The following is a 13,957-nucleotide window of genomic DNA, read 5'->3' as shown; positions in this document are numbered from 1 at the left end:
CTAGTGTTATATTTATACCATATTTTATCTGTATCTCAAGTAACATAAGAGGAACTCAAAAAAGTAACACTGTGTTGGCAGAAATTGTAAGTCGACTTTAATTCATAAGCAAGCCCTACATGTGTTTGTTTGCAGTGAAACACCAGATTTTCCACATTGTTCTCCAAAACATCCGGTAATAAAGGCACATTAATTATGCTATATTTTGTAGTCCCAGAATTTAGTTTTCCAACGGCATTGCCGCAGTGGTAACACCGGTTCCCGTCAGGTCACCGAAGTTAAGCGCTGTCGGACTGGGCTAGCACTTGGATGGGTGACCATCCGGTCTGCCGAGCGCTATTGGCAAGTGGTGTTTGTGAGGCAAACTGAGGAGCTACTTGATGGAGGAGTAGCGGCTCCGGTCTCGGAAACTGACATACGGCCGGGAGAGCGGTGTGCTGACCACATGCCGCTCCATATCCGCATCTAATGACGCCTGTGAGATGCGGATGACACGGCGGCCGGTCGGTACCGTTGGGCCTTTATGGCCTGTTCGGGAGGAGTTTAGTTTGGTAGTTTCTTGAATTTAGTTTCTTGTATTGTTCTTCAGTTCCAGCCAGTTTTGTTTTTGAAGCACTTTCAGGTGCAGTGTGTAAGGGGTCCGTAGGCCCTTACTATAAGTTTGCACTCGGCGCAGGTCGATAGGGCAAATAATCGATTGTGTCGTGTTGCGAGAGCGAGTGTAGAGTTGAGTCAGTCCCATGTTGCGGGCCGAGCTGTGCGGAAGCCAGCAGTTGTGGTAATGCAAGGTTTCACCGACAAGGGGAGTGGCCATCGCCGCGGTTTAACCCCATTGTGCTAGAATAATACGGGGAAAGTGAAGAAGTATAATTACGAGAGTAATCAGTGATATTTGAGTGCCGATATTTTGGTTTCGCGTCTACCGCGCCGGCATCATTTTGGATTGCAGTGTTGGATTGCAGTGATTGGATCAGCGTGTGACGATAATGAATAACGAAGAAGCCTGTGCTGAGATTAGCCGTAATTAGATGTGTATGACGAAGGCAGTGGCTGTCTCCTTTTTTTTTGTGTTTTTGGAACGAATATAGGTTCTTGATTAGTGAAACTGTGTTGGTGTGCTTCTTGTTACCAGACATTTCATTATTACAGCATTTGAGAAGGACAGACTGGAAAGTAACAACTCCGTAGCAGTCAATTCCGATTGCCAGCCCCATTAGGTACACGGTCACATTAATTAATAATTATTTGGGCTGTTATCTGATCCCGATTGAGCGGGAAACATAAATCGGAGGTGTTACAAGTGGCAACAGCATCTGTCAACGAACCACTACCCCTCTAGATGTTAGACGCTGTGGCAGCCCTACTGGGACTGCGACTTCAAATACTGATGTAGGCGACGAAACAGACGAATTATGTGTACACTTTACTTCTTTGTGCCAATGTACAAGCTTTTTAAATACCTTCAGACTAAGTCTTGACATGAAGGGAAGAAAATTCAATGACCACTGGATATGACTTTCATAGAAACCACTTGGATTTACTCACAAAGGAAACAATACAAATGTTACAATCGACTGTAAACTATCTTGAACTGTAGCCAACAGAAAAGATAACTCCTTTGTGTTCATTTACATCTCTGGCAAGGCGGTGTATATCAGGCATGTTTCGTGTCTCATCAACACGGTGAGGAACATCGAGTGCTGGAATTATTAAAAAAAGATTTAAAGTACTTCAATGAACGTCATCTCAATACTTTGCACATAATTCTAAATAGGAGAAAATATTTTTAGAAAATTAATTTTCCCAAAAATCGATTTTCTCATCCAAAAACTGATTCCATGTACCCTAATTGTATGTCGCAAGTGATTTCGACTATAGTGGTATATCTGGTATTTTTAATTTCCGAGGATACCTAATAGGAAAACAGTATAAGTGAAAGTAACGATTCACTAAAACCCGTGTCGTTTTTGTTAGGACCCTTATGGAAGGCAACAACAAAATCTCTCTGGTCTTATCGCGCTAGCGGAGTACTTTCATACTGCAGTAACAGTGAAGCTCATTCTACAGATTTCACGATGATACACGTCAACTAGATTAATAAACGTCGGGTGTCGCTGGTATGGGATGTGGGTAGGGTGAGGCGGTAGGATGGCAAGGGGAACAATACAGGCGTATTGTCGTTCGCCCTTAGGATTTAGGGCGGCGCGCAAGCAGGACACGTGTGGTAACGCGAATGGGGTGCGGAGCGTTCGTTATTAAATCCATAAAAAATGCAGTTGACAACTGCTTTGTTATATCGTTCTGCTGTACATGACAAGCAAACGTAATTCGGAAGCTTATGCCGGCATAAGAATCCCTTTGTACGTACACTTAGAAATGTGTTACCCACCACACTGAAATCTTACAGCCAGTGGATTACTCATGTATGTTTATTAGGGTTGTTCTGTCGACACTATATCTGTTGTGAAGAAGTTAGGCAGCACTGAAATGGTTTTTAAGCTTGTAGAGTATACATACAAAGTACCTGGACAAATGACGGAGGTGCAAACGTGTACTTAGAATTACTGAGGTTGGTGTACTAGACTTACGTGTATTCTCAAAATTTCCTAATGAGGAAATGAAATAACTGCTTTAACAAATATTATGTGATTTTTAATTTAAGAATTGTTCATGTCTGACTGCCTGAGTGTTTTCGTATAGATGATGAGTTTACTTCTTTCTCAGGAGTGGTTTACATAACCCTAAAGCAAATAACATTTTGCCTAAAGACTTGACTTTTGGCAGAAAATCCTTCATGATCTATGTTACAAAAGGCAAGCTTTTGTAAGACAAAACCCAGTGTGCATTCAAGTGAGCTCAAGACAATAGATTTCGTGTGCATATCCACAAACACAACTCTACAAATACAACAGTCTCCAACATAAATTTTTAATAAGAATCGAATGTTTTTACTATAGATTTGCTGGTTTCGAAACCGATGTTTAGGTCTTTTCTCCTGGTAAAATCTGTGCGTTCACTGCAGCGGACTTGTTTCACTGAAGTGACTGGGTATTATATATATGACAACAACTCCCTTAGTACTGAGCGGTTGAATTATTATTGTCAGTATAGTACATTGGGGAGCTGCTCAATTAAACACGGTTCAGGCTCGTGTGTGTCATTCAGACGTCTTGAATTAAATTTCAAATGGTTTCCTAAAATGTTTATAGGTGAATAACATAGATGATTTTTACTAATAAGGCCGTCCGGAGCAGCCGAGCGGTTCCAGGCGCTTCAGTCTGCAACTGCGCAACCGCTACGGTCGCCGGTTCGAATCCTGCCTCGGGCATGGATGTGTGTGATGTCCTTAGGTTAGTTAGGTTTAAGTATTTCTAAGTTATAGGGTACTGATGATCTCAGATGTTAAATCACATAGTGCTCAGAGCCATTTCAACGATTTTTTTTTTTTTTTTTTTACTAACAGGAGGCGACCAGCCGCTTCCCTTTCCGTCCTTGATATTGAGATTTGTATAATAATGTAAGATCTTCCAACTCATTCTTATCTCTACACAATAAAAAATGAAGTCGCCTTCTAGGGACCGTCTGTATGTGCCGGCTAATCTCAAGAACTCCAGTAGGGATTTCGAGCCGATTTTGACTAACAGTTACGTTGATCCACGAGATGCGCGAAATTTGGCACAGACTTCAATGCGAGATGCCTTTAATAGGTTCCACAACGAAACATTGTCTCGAAATTTGGTAGAAAATCCGAAGAAATTCTGGTCGTATGTAAAGTACACAAGCGGCAAGACGCAGTCAATACCTTCGCTGCGCTGTGCCGATGGTACTGTTACCGACGACTGTGCCGCTAAAGCGGAGTTGTTGAACGCAGTTTTCCGAAATTCCCTCACCAGGGAAGACGAATGGAATATTCCAGAATTTGAAACGAACAGCTGCTAGCATGAGTTTCTTAGAAGTAGATAGCTTAGGGATTGCGAAGCAACTCGAATCGCTTGATACGGGGGAGTCTTCAGGTCCAGATTTTATACCGATTAGGTTCCTTTCAGATTACGCTGACACAATAGCTCCCTACTTAGGAATCATATACAACCACTCGCTCACCGATAGATCTGTACTTACAGATTGGAAAATTGCGCAGGTCGCACAAGTGTTTAAGAAGGGTAGTAGGAGTAATCCATCGAACTACAGACCTATATCATTGACATCGGTTTGCAGAAGGGTTTTGGAGCATATACTGTATTCAAACATTATGAATCACCTCAAAGGGAACGATCTATTGCTACGTAATCAGCATGGTTTCAGAAAACATCGTTCTTGTGCAACGCAGCTAGCTCTTTATTCGCACGAAGTAATGGCCGCTATCGACAGGGGATCTCAAGTTGATTCCGTATTTCTAGATCTCCGGAAAGCTTTTGACACCTTCCTCTCAAGCGACTTCTAATCAAGCTGCGGGCCTATGGGGTATCGTCTCAGTTGTGCGACTGGATTCGTGATTTCCTGTCAGGAAGGTCGTAGTTCGTAGTAATAGAAGGCAAATCATCGAGTAAAACTGAAGTGATATCAGGTGTTCCCCAGGGAAGCGCCCTGGGACTTCTGCTGTTCCTGATCTATATAAATGAGCTGGGTGAAAATCTGAGCAGTTCTCTTAGGTTGTTCGCAGGTGATGCTGTAATTTACCGTCTAGTAAGGTCATCCGAAGACCAGTATCAGTTGCAAAGCGATTTAGAAAAGATTGCTGTATGGTGTGGCAGGTAGCAGTTGATGCTAAATAACGAAAAGTGTGAGGTGATCCACAAGAGTTCCAAAAGAAATCCGTTGGAATTCGATTACTCGATAAATAGTACAATTCTCAAGGCTGTCAATTCAACTAAAATTACGAACAACTTCAGTTGGAAAGACCACATAGATAATATTGTGGGGAAGGCTAGTCAAAGGTTGCGTTTCATTGGTAGGACACTTAGAAGATGAAACAACTCCACTAAAGAGACAGCTTAGAGTACACTCGTTCGTCCTCTGTTAGAATATTGCTGCGCGGTGTGGGATCCTTACCAGGTGGGATTGACGGAGGACATCGAAAGGGTGCAAAAAAGGGCAGCTCGTTTTGTATTATCACGTAATAGGGGAGAGAGTGTGGCAGCTATGATACGCGAGTTGGGATGGAAGTCATTAAAGCAAAGAAGTTTTTCCTCGCGGCGAGATCTATTTACGAAATTTCAGTCACCAACTTTTTCTTCCGAAATCGAAAACATTTTGTTGAGCCCAACCTACATGGGTAGGAATGATCAATAAAATAAAATAAGAGAAATCAGAGCTCGAAAAGAAAGGTCTAGGTGTTCGTTTTTCCCGCGCGCTGTTCGGGAGTGGTAGGGTAGAGAGATAGTATGATTGTGGTTCGATGAACCGTCTGCGAAGCACTTAAATGTGAATTGCAGAGTAATCATGTAGATGTAGATGTGGAAGGTTTTTTGTATATAATTTACTAACATTTCGTTATAGCTGTCTAAATTACGATAAATGAAAGTCAAGATGTGGAGACGGTGCCACTGCCCCCTACAGAACAGTGGGCATAACTCGAGAAAGCAGCGGTGTCTTAAATTACCAGAGACTGTGACCAAATTCGCATGTAGTTTGATGTCTAGTGGTTCCTACCGCCTCTGGAGAATTTTTGGGAATAATTAGAGGCAACGCCTGAAGAGGAGTAATTCAATTTATGTCTTTTTTGTATTTGAGTAGGGTAAAAGTGGCGATGAAGGTAGGAGTAATTTTGATTTTTCTTTAATTTTTCGTGAGATTAAACAAGTTTAGACAAGTGGATACTTAGGCGAAAAGAAGTGGCTAAGAGCACAGTTTCTAGATTTCGCGCCCAATGTAAAAGAAAAGAATTGATAGAGCGTTTGGCTGGGAACCCAGAGATTTCATGACCGAATCTCGAATGGCTCAGATTTTTCACTCTGCTTTTAAACCTAGCATTCACCTTCCACTATTGTGGAGATTCGCTAGAAACGAAACGAGGCTCGTATCCCACGTTACACTGCAGCTCCCTTTTCGCCGGTTGGATGACTGTTTAAGCACGTGAAGCTGTCTAAGTGACACCCAGTTGATTGTGGTTGTTTCAGAACAACTGCCTAGCGAAAAAGCATCAGAGTCCTAAACCTGTGCTTTTAAATTATATGTTCAACATGGGATACGGCTTTACTTCGTTTATTTAAAGAAAGTTTTACAACAGCGCAGCGAATTACTCAGCTTCTATCTTCTTGCTTTCCTTGAGTCAGACAGTGATACGAACATGATCCTCTGCGTGTTGAGGTATTGTTTGTTTCGACACTGCCAAATTAAGCAAAACACTGGTAAACAAATTTCCATCGCCGAGAAAGTGACTGAGGCATTTTAAAGATCATAAAGAAATGGCCACGAGCTTCGTGATTGGAAAACAGGGATTAATTCCGGATGAATGCGTACAAATTCGAAATAGTTCTACAAATGGTTAGGGATGCATTTTGAAATATGGCCACAATTTCAAATTGACAGTTCCTTCTTCTCCCAGATTACCAGTCGATATTCACTGTAAAATTTTCGAACAAGTTTCGAATAAGTTACTCAACTTTGAAGTGTCGTATTAAATATCACCAATAACGAAAAGATAACTACGTGATGTGAGACTTAAGTTTGGAATATTTTTAACAAATAGGTTCCCCGCAACCGTTTGAGAACAACTGCATAGCAAAAGAACAAGTGAATAGAAAATATGAAATGTTTTATTTTTAATGAGTCGAGTAGATCTATATCTTCACCTGCATGACTGATCTGCAAATCACACATAAGTGCCTCGCAGAGGATTCATCGGACTACCTTAACAACAACTCTCCATTACTCCACTCTCGAACAGATGTCTCAGCTTTCAGCTTTCTGCTTTCCTGGAATCACACTTGTATTTGGCCACGATAGGGACTGATGACCTCATATGTTAAGTCCCATAGTGCTCAGAGCCTTTTGAACCATTCTTTTGTGGCCACGACTCTTTGCATGGCACGGTGAAGTCTCTCGTAAAGAATTGTGGCAATGGCTCTCAACAATGCGTCACAGTGCGTAGTCATTTCCACAATAGAAGTACTGAAACCCAAGCTAAACATGTGCATCAAGCGTGTTGAACTCTCTAGATGAAAACCAGATGAGGTGTTACTCAAAGGAGCGGCAAGAGTTTAAAACTCAATGTAGAACAACAGACCAGCCGCGACGTGGAGGGAACCTTCGCTGAGGATGGATAATTTTGCTAAGAAGTGCACAATGTTGTGCGTCAGAGGGAAGTTCCCTGCATTAAGAGAGCAGTTTACCTTACTGAACTCCGCCCTCTTTAATTTTACTTTCTGATCTGTGTGGTTAATAAGCCATTGAGTAGGCCGGCAGACGTCATTGATCGGAAACTAAAACCGATCAGACCCACGTAGTTTTAATTGTAAAATATTACATATAGCCCGGAAATGATCGGAATAAATATCACTGGTGGCTTCGGGCACTTAACTGAAAAGTAATTAACGAAAGGACTTATTATGTCCGACCGCTTTTGTCCGAACAATCCGCCGCCCAATTCACCTATTTTTGCCTGTAACAGGAGGCGAGAACAGCACGAGAGATTAAAAGACAAGGTAATGGCTTGAATTAATAGCGGAGGCATCACAACAGGTAGGTTTAAACAACCTTTATCGAACAAATATGGTTAAATTCGCTCAGCTCAAGCTACACACGATAAAAGGTGATGGTGGATGAAGAAGATAAAAGACAGAGCTCTTTCCTTTATTTTCAGCGGCCCTTCATTCACTTCTTTGACTTCTGGATGTTTCGGCATATTAAATGTAACCTTTAAACATATACCAAAATCGTAGCTTTCTTATCATTAGAATATAGTTTCTTTTTCTACAAATCGTTACATTATGAATCATGTGAATAGAACTTAGGACATGAAAATAATGAAACATTTTATCGTATTTCTGTTTTCAGTAGTAAAAAAAAAGTATCCAATAATGCTTGTAGTGATCGTGTCAACAGTATAGGCTACAAGCATTCATCAGCCGTAGGGGGTGGAAGTTTCATCTCATCATATTATTTTCATATTACCTTTCAGTTAAAACAACCACAGAATGTAAGATAAGAAATAGAAAATAAAACATTGATGAATGATATGTTTATTAAACTTTACAAATACAGTCATTTCTGAAAAAAAAAAACCATTCAGGATGATTGCTTCATTGATAAGTATGCAAATGAAAACAGAATAAATTTTTTGCTTCACTACTAGATAAGAATTCAATAGTTATTCTAATGTTCTTGGCTCGTTTACAGTTTCTCAGTTCTCTGTCCGTCCCCAACTGGAATCATCTCGTAGGAAGAAAGAGCTACGAGGAAAGAAATGTATGGAGCGAAGGATGTCACTATCCCTTCTATATCTTCAGCGTTTGACTCAAAACCTTTCACTTAGTAACGTAATCATGAGTCACAGGTACGCTTATTGTGCATACGAAACCTGACTTTATAAACTTTTCACTATTACATAAAAATGTTTGCTTGTAGAATGTTCAAAATTATATTCCTCCCACACACAAACTGGCTAACCAGAAACTGACTAATGAACTGATGAAAAATTGGTAACGCTGTTTGTTTCACGCAACATGTAACCTTTTCGAAAATAAGACTTTCTTATATACTCGTATTTAACACGCGAAACATTTTGTTGTTTAGAAGAGACACTATAACTGTGCGTGATTCTCATTTAATGCAGTCACACGCTATTTAGTTTACAAGAAACACACGGCAACTGAGTTTGGCGCTGTATTATCGACACCCGCTGTCTGAGCCGGAAATCAGTTCGTGAGCGGGGCTTGCTGTTTATTTTTGGAACACAACCTACGACCAACTTAGAGACAGAAGTGGTGACACTTTCTGCAGGACATGACCATCATTTTGCAGGACAATGCTCAAGCAAATGCAGTGCAAGCTGTTACTGATTTGTTTGACTGATGGGGCTGCTAGGAGCTATACCACTTACTGCACTCCCCTGACTTGAGCCCTCGTGAGTTCAACTCGATTTCTAAACTTATGGAAACACTTCACGGCATTCGCTTCAGAACTGCTATAAATTCGTCGGGCAATAGGCCGCACCGCTCGAACTGTCAACACAACTGGCACTGTTAAGAGTATCCTAGGACTTTCACATCGCTGCAACGGGTTATACACAATGCTGGTGACTACTTTGAAGGTCAGTAAGACTTTGAAACACGTATCTATTTTGTACGAGCTGTAAATAAATGGCTGCCACTATTAAATTTCCAACCCTTGTAATTGACTTCAGATTGCTTAACCAAGGGAACGTAAATCGTACCTCTTTAATGGAGCATACTTGCCACTTTATAGCGCTGCAGACAATGTGTAGCAGCTACAGGACGGCCATGTGACTCTGCGCATTCAGTAAGCCATGGCAGTGAAATAGTGTACATGTGCCAGGAGGCTGTATGCTGTCAGTGGAGTAAAACGGATCTACGAGGTCTCGTGACAGAGTGCCAGAAACGAGTTACGGTGACGTGCCCGCCCATCGTGATTTGAGTTGGTCAATATTTTGGTATATCGATGCGGACTGTACACATACAATGGCAATGATATACCACGCGTGGGTATGTGACACGACGTAATGGTCCTAAAAAGATCCTAACCGGCAACTATCGGGCTCGAGTGTATCACACTTTGTTACCAGCCACCAGTTTCAACTCGACAGGGCCTGCTGCTTACAGTGAATGCAGTTCTACCTCAACCTGTTATCTACCGAAGATATATGTGTGCACTTTTCATATGGACGATGGGGTATGTAGCGTACTCGGCAACAGGCCGTTGCTCACGTCGCCACACACAGCTGCACAGCTTAAGCGGGTGAGACAACACAGAATCTGGGCAGCTGCCGACTGGAAGCGTTTAGTGTAGTCCGATGAGTCACCATTTGGTCTCTTCTCAAGTGATGCGAGGCATCGCGTGCACCATTCGACCAATGAGGCGTCTACAACGCAGTGTCTGACGTTGTGTGGTGTTTCTCGTGCCATGACAAGGGCTCACTGATTTTCGTAAGATTTTTGTAACCGTGAACATAACTCAGCACGTTTATTTCAACATTTTCAGTGACCAAAAGTAGCCATTTTTTATAGTTTTTGTGATCACACGTCAAATTCAACCCACTGAAATACCCTTAAGACACGTAACCATTCAACACGTAAGGGCCAAACACAATTTTCTTTCTTTTACCTGTCAATTTTATTTAACAATTCTGTGTGAAGTATTTCAATATGTATGTAAATATTCTGTGAACGTAATAAGTAGTACCGTCTGCTAGAGACGCAGACAACAAATCTTGTTAGGGTTTTTATATTTTTTTGCTCTGTGCTAACTTGTAACTTTATTTCGTATTACTCGTGTGATACGCGTTCTTAAAAGATCGAATAATACGAAAAAAGTATGATGTCTAGTATGAAACACGAGATAAATGTGTAAACATTTTGTTAGCATGTCAAACACAACGAGATAAGACAAAGAGTTTATCATTTTTAAAAAGAGTAGAGTAATAGCGATCTGTCCCTGACGCACGGTGAAAGAACCTGCTTGCGTAGAAATATTTGCGTACATTGTGATGCTTGGAGGAAAACTTGTGGCTTAATACGTATTAAAGGCTATGTACTGAGACTTTAGCAGATGAGATATATCACAATCATCAATTTTCAACTGAAAGACTAAAGGACAGAGTGAGATGAAAGGGAAATTTAAAGATGTTTCATGAAATCTTCCTGGAAATATTATAAATTCGTTGCAGTCACATAGTATGGATTTATCATCTTCACAATATCGTTTATATTAACGCAAATGTTCCTTAGTGAATGAGTAGTTATGCAATTTGTTTGAATGGGTATGTCACTGCTTATTATTAGAAATACCTTAGTCAGCTCTCCAACTATCTCCAGTACTTTTTATCTATATAACTGTAACGCCTCATCTTGCGTTGGCAAAAGTGAAACATTATTACCAGGTATACTTAAATATTTTTATTGTAGCACGTCGTAAGCGTCCTACTCTGACCACCATTTTTCCAAATTACATGGTACGTTAAACAGCAAATCGCCACAGATGCTTTGTTATCTTCGTTATGAGTACGCTGTGGATATTCCATTCTTTCGAAATAACAATAGTTAGGCGTGCATGCGTCCGTTTCTGGTTTGACGAACATTCAGGCAACATATAGCGCCTTGAGTGACTTGTTGAATCATCCCTTCGTAATCACGTGTAATGTGTCAGGGACTGTTTGGAACAGCGGCTGAAACTAGGCAGTTAACATTCTCGTGAGTATTATGAATTAAGTTCAAAAATCTGTTTCTATTTTGAGATGTTTATTTAATCACAGCAGGCCTGTTTCAGCACTATTGCCATGATCAAGCGATCTGAAAATAATGGTTTCATTATATACTATTTTCTAGGGCAGATGGTATATAACAAAACCATTACTTTCAGATCACTTGATCATGGCAACCTAGTGCTGAAACAGGCCCGTCGTGATCAAATAAAAATCTCAAAATAGAAGCTGCTTTTTGGACGTAGTTCGTAATGTCTTTACACGACTTATATCGAGCTACGGGCCCATTGGAAACAAAATTATCGTGAGGTGTTACTTGTACGGCATCTAATTGTCAACGAACGGCTTCGGTTGGGTATGGCACTGCTGAATAAACTTTTGTAAGAGTGATGCAGAAGGCAATGGAAACCAAGGGATTAAAGACACATGACTTGTATCCACAGGATATGCGGCCTGTAACTGGAAAAGTGTCGTGATGATCTCTTCGTTGGCAAAAGACTTCAGAAGACTCACCGACTCGGATCTCCGGGAGGAGACTGTCATGGGCGAAGTGACCATGAGAGAAAGATTGAATATTCAGCTAAAGGATAACGTTCTACGAGACGAGGCCTGGAATGTCAAAAGCTTGAATGTGGTAGGGAAGCTAGAAAATCTGAAAAGGAAAATGCCAAGGCTTTATCTAGATATAGTAGGCGTCAGTGAAGTGAAATGGAAAGAAGACAAGGATTGCTGGCAGATGAGTATAGGGTAATATCAACAGCGGGAGAAAATGGTATCACGGGAGTAGGATTCATTTTGAATAGAAAGGTAGGCCACCGAGTGTCTTACAGTGAACAGTTCAGTGACAGGGTTGTTCTTTGGGGGTTGTTCCTTTCAGAATCGACAGCAAACCAACACCGACAACGATAGTTCAGGTATACGTACTAAAGATGAAGAGACAGAGAAAGTGTAAGACGATAATGGAAGGATAATACAGATGATAATCTAATACTCATACGGGACTGGAATAAAGTTGTAAGGGAAGGAGTAGAAGAAAAGGTTACAGGAGAATATGGACGTACGACAAGGAGCGAGAGAGGAGGAAGACTAATTGAGTTCTCTAATAAATTTCAGCTAGTAATAGCGAATTCTCACTTCAAGAACCACAAGAGGAGGAGGAGGTATATTCGGAAAAGGCCAGATGATACGGGAAGATTTCATTTAGATTACATCATGATCCAACAGAGCCTCCGAAATGAGATACCAGATTATAAGGCGTAGCCAGGAGTAGATGTAGACTCAGATCACAATGTAGTAATGATATAGAGTAGGCTGAAGTTTAAGAGATTAGTCAGGAAGAATCAATACGCAAAGAAGTGGGATCCGGAAGTACCAAAAATGACGAAATATGTTTAAAGTTGTCTGAGGCTATGTTTTTTTTTTTTTTTTTTTTTTTTGTCATCAGTCTACTGACTGGTTTGATACGGCCCGCCACGAATTCCTTCCCTGTGCTAACCTCTTCATCTCAGAGTAGCAATTGCAACCTACGTCCTCAATTATTTGCTTGACGTATTCCAGTCTCTGCCTTCCTCTACAGTTTTTGCCCTCTACAGCTCCCTCTAGTACCATTGACGTCATTCCCTCATGTCTTAGCAGATGTCCTGTCATCCAGTCCCTTCTCCTTATCAGTGTTTTCCACATATTCCTTTCCTCTCCGAACCTCTTCATTCCTTACCTCATCAGTCCACCTAATTTTCAACAGTCGTCTATAGCACCACATCTCAAATGCTTCGATTCTCTTCTGTTCCGGTTTTCCCACAGTCCATGTTTCACTACCATACAGTGCTGTACTGAGGCTGTAGATAAAGCAACAAAGAATAGCCCACAAGGCAGTACATTCGAAGAGGAAAGGACTCCACTGAAAAGGATAATCTCCAAAGATGGAAACTAAAACAAGTCCGAAGATTCTAGCTGCGAAGATACCACCGATAACAGAAGTAACACTTCAGTTGATCCACGAAAGAAGGAAGTACAAAAATGTTAACTGAAATTCGGAAACACGGAAATACAAGGCGCGGAGGAATGAGATAAGCAGGATGTGCAGGGAAGTTAAGACGACGTCGCTGCATGAAAAATGTGAAGAAATCCAAAAAAGGTATGATTTTCGGAAGGACTGATTGAGCATATATAAAAGCCAAATAACATTCGGTGAAATTAAAAGCAAGGGTGGTAAGATTAAAAGCGCAACGGAATTTCCACTGATAAATGAAGAGGAGACAGCCGATAGATAGAAAGAGAATATTAAAGGCCTCTGTGTGGGAGAAGATGTGTCTGGTGTGGTAGAATTGGAAACTGGAGCCGATTTAAAAAAGATAGGGGATCCCACATTAGAATCAGGATTTTAGTGAGCTTTGAGGGGTTGAAGATCAAATAACGCAGGAGGGACAGATAACACTCCATCAGAATAGCTAAACTCATTGGGGAAGTTGCAACAAAATGACTATTCACGCTGGTGTGTAGAATGTATGAGTCTGGAGACACGCCATCTGACTTTCGAAAAAATATCATCCACACAATTCCGAAGACGGCAAGAGCTGACAA

The 13,957-nt window shown here is 41.1% G+C and overlaps 1 pseudogene; it reads left to right on the top strand.

Moving 5' to 3' along the window:
- The first annotated feature begins 227 nt into the window (after positions 1 to 227).
- LOC126189268 (5S ribosomal RNA) lies at positions 228 to 345 on the top strand (annotated as a pseudogene).
- Positions 346 to 13,957: the final 13,612 nt, after the last annotated feature.

The sequence above is a fragment of the Schistocerca cancellata genome, chromosome 5, assembly GCF_023864275.1.
Source record: "Schistocerca cancellata isolate TAMUIC-IGC-003103 chromosome 5, iqSchCanc2.1, whole genome shotgun sequence".
Lineage (NCBI taxonomy): Eukaryota > Metazoa > Arthropoda > Insecta > Orthoptera > Acrididae > Schistocerca > Schistocerca cancellata.
Note: the sequence above shows the minus strand (reverse complement) of the source record. Positions and strands in the feature narration are given on the sequence as shown.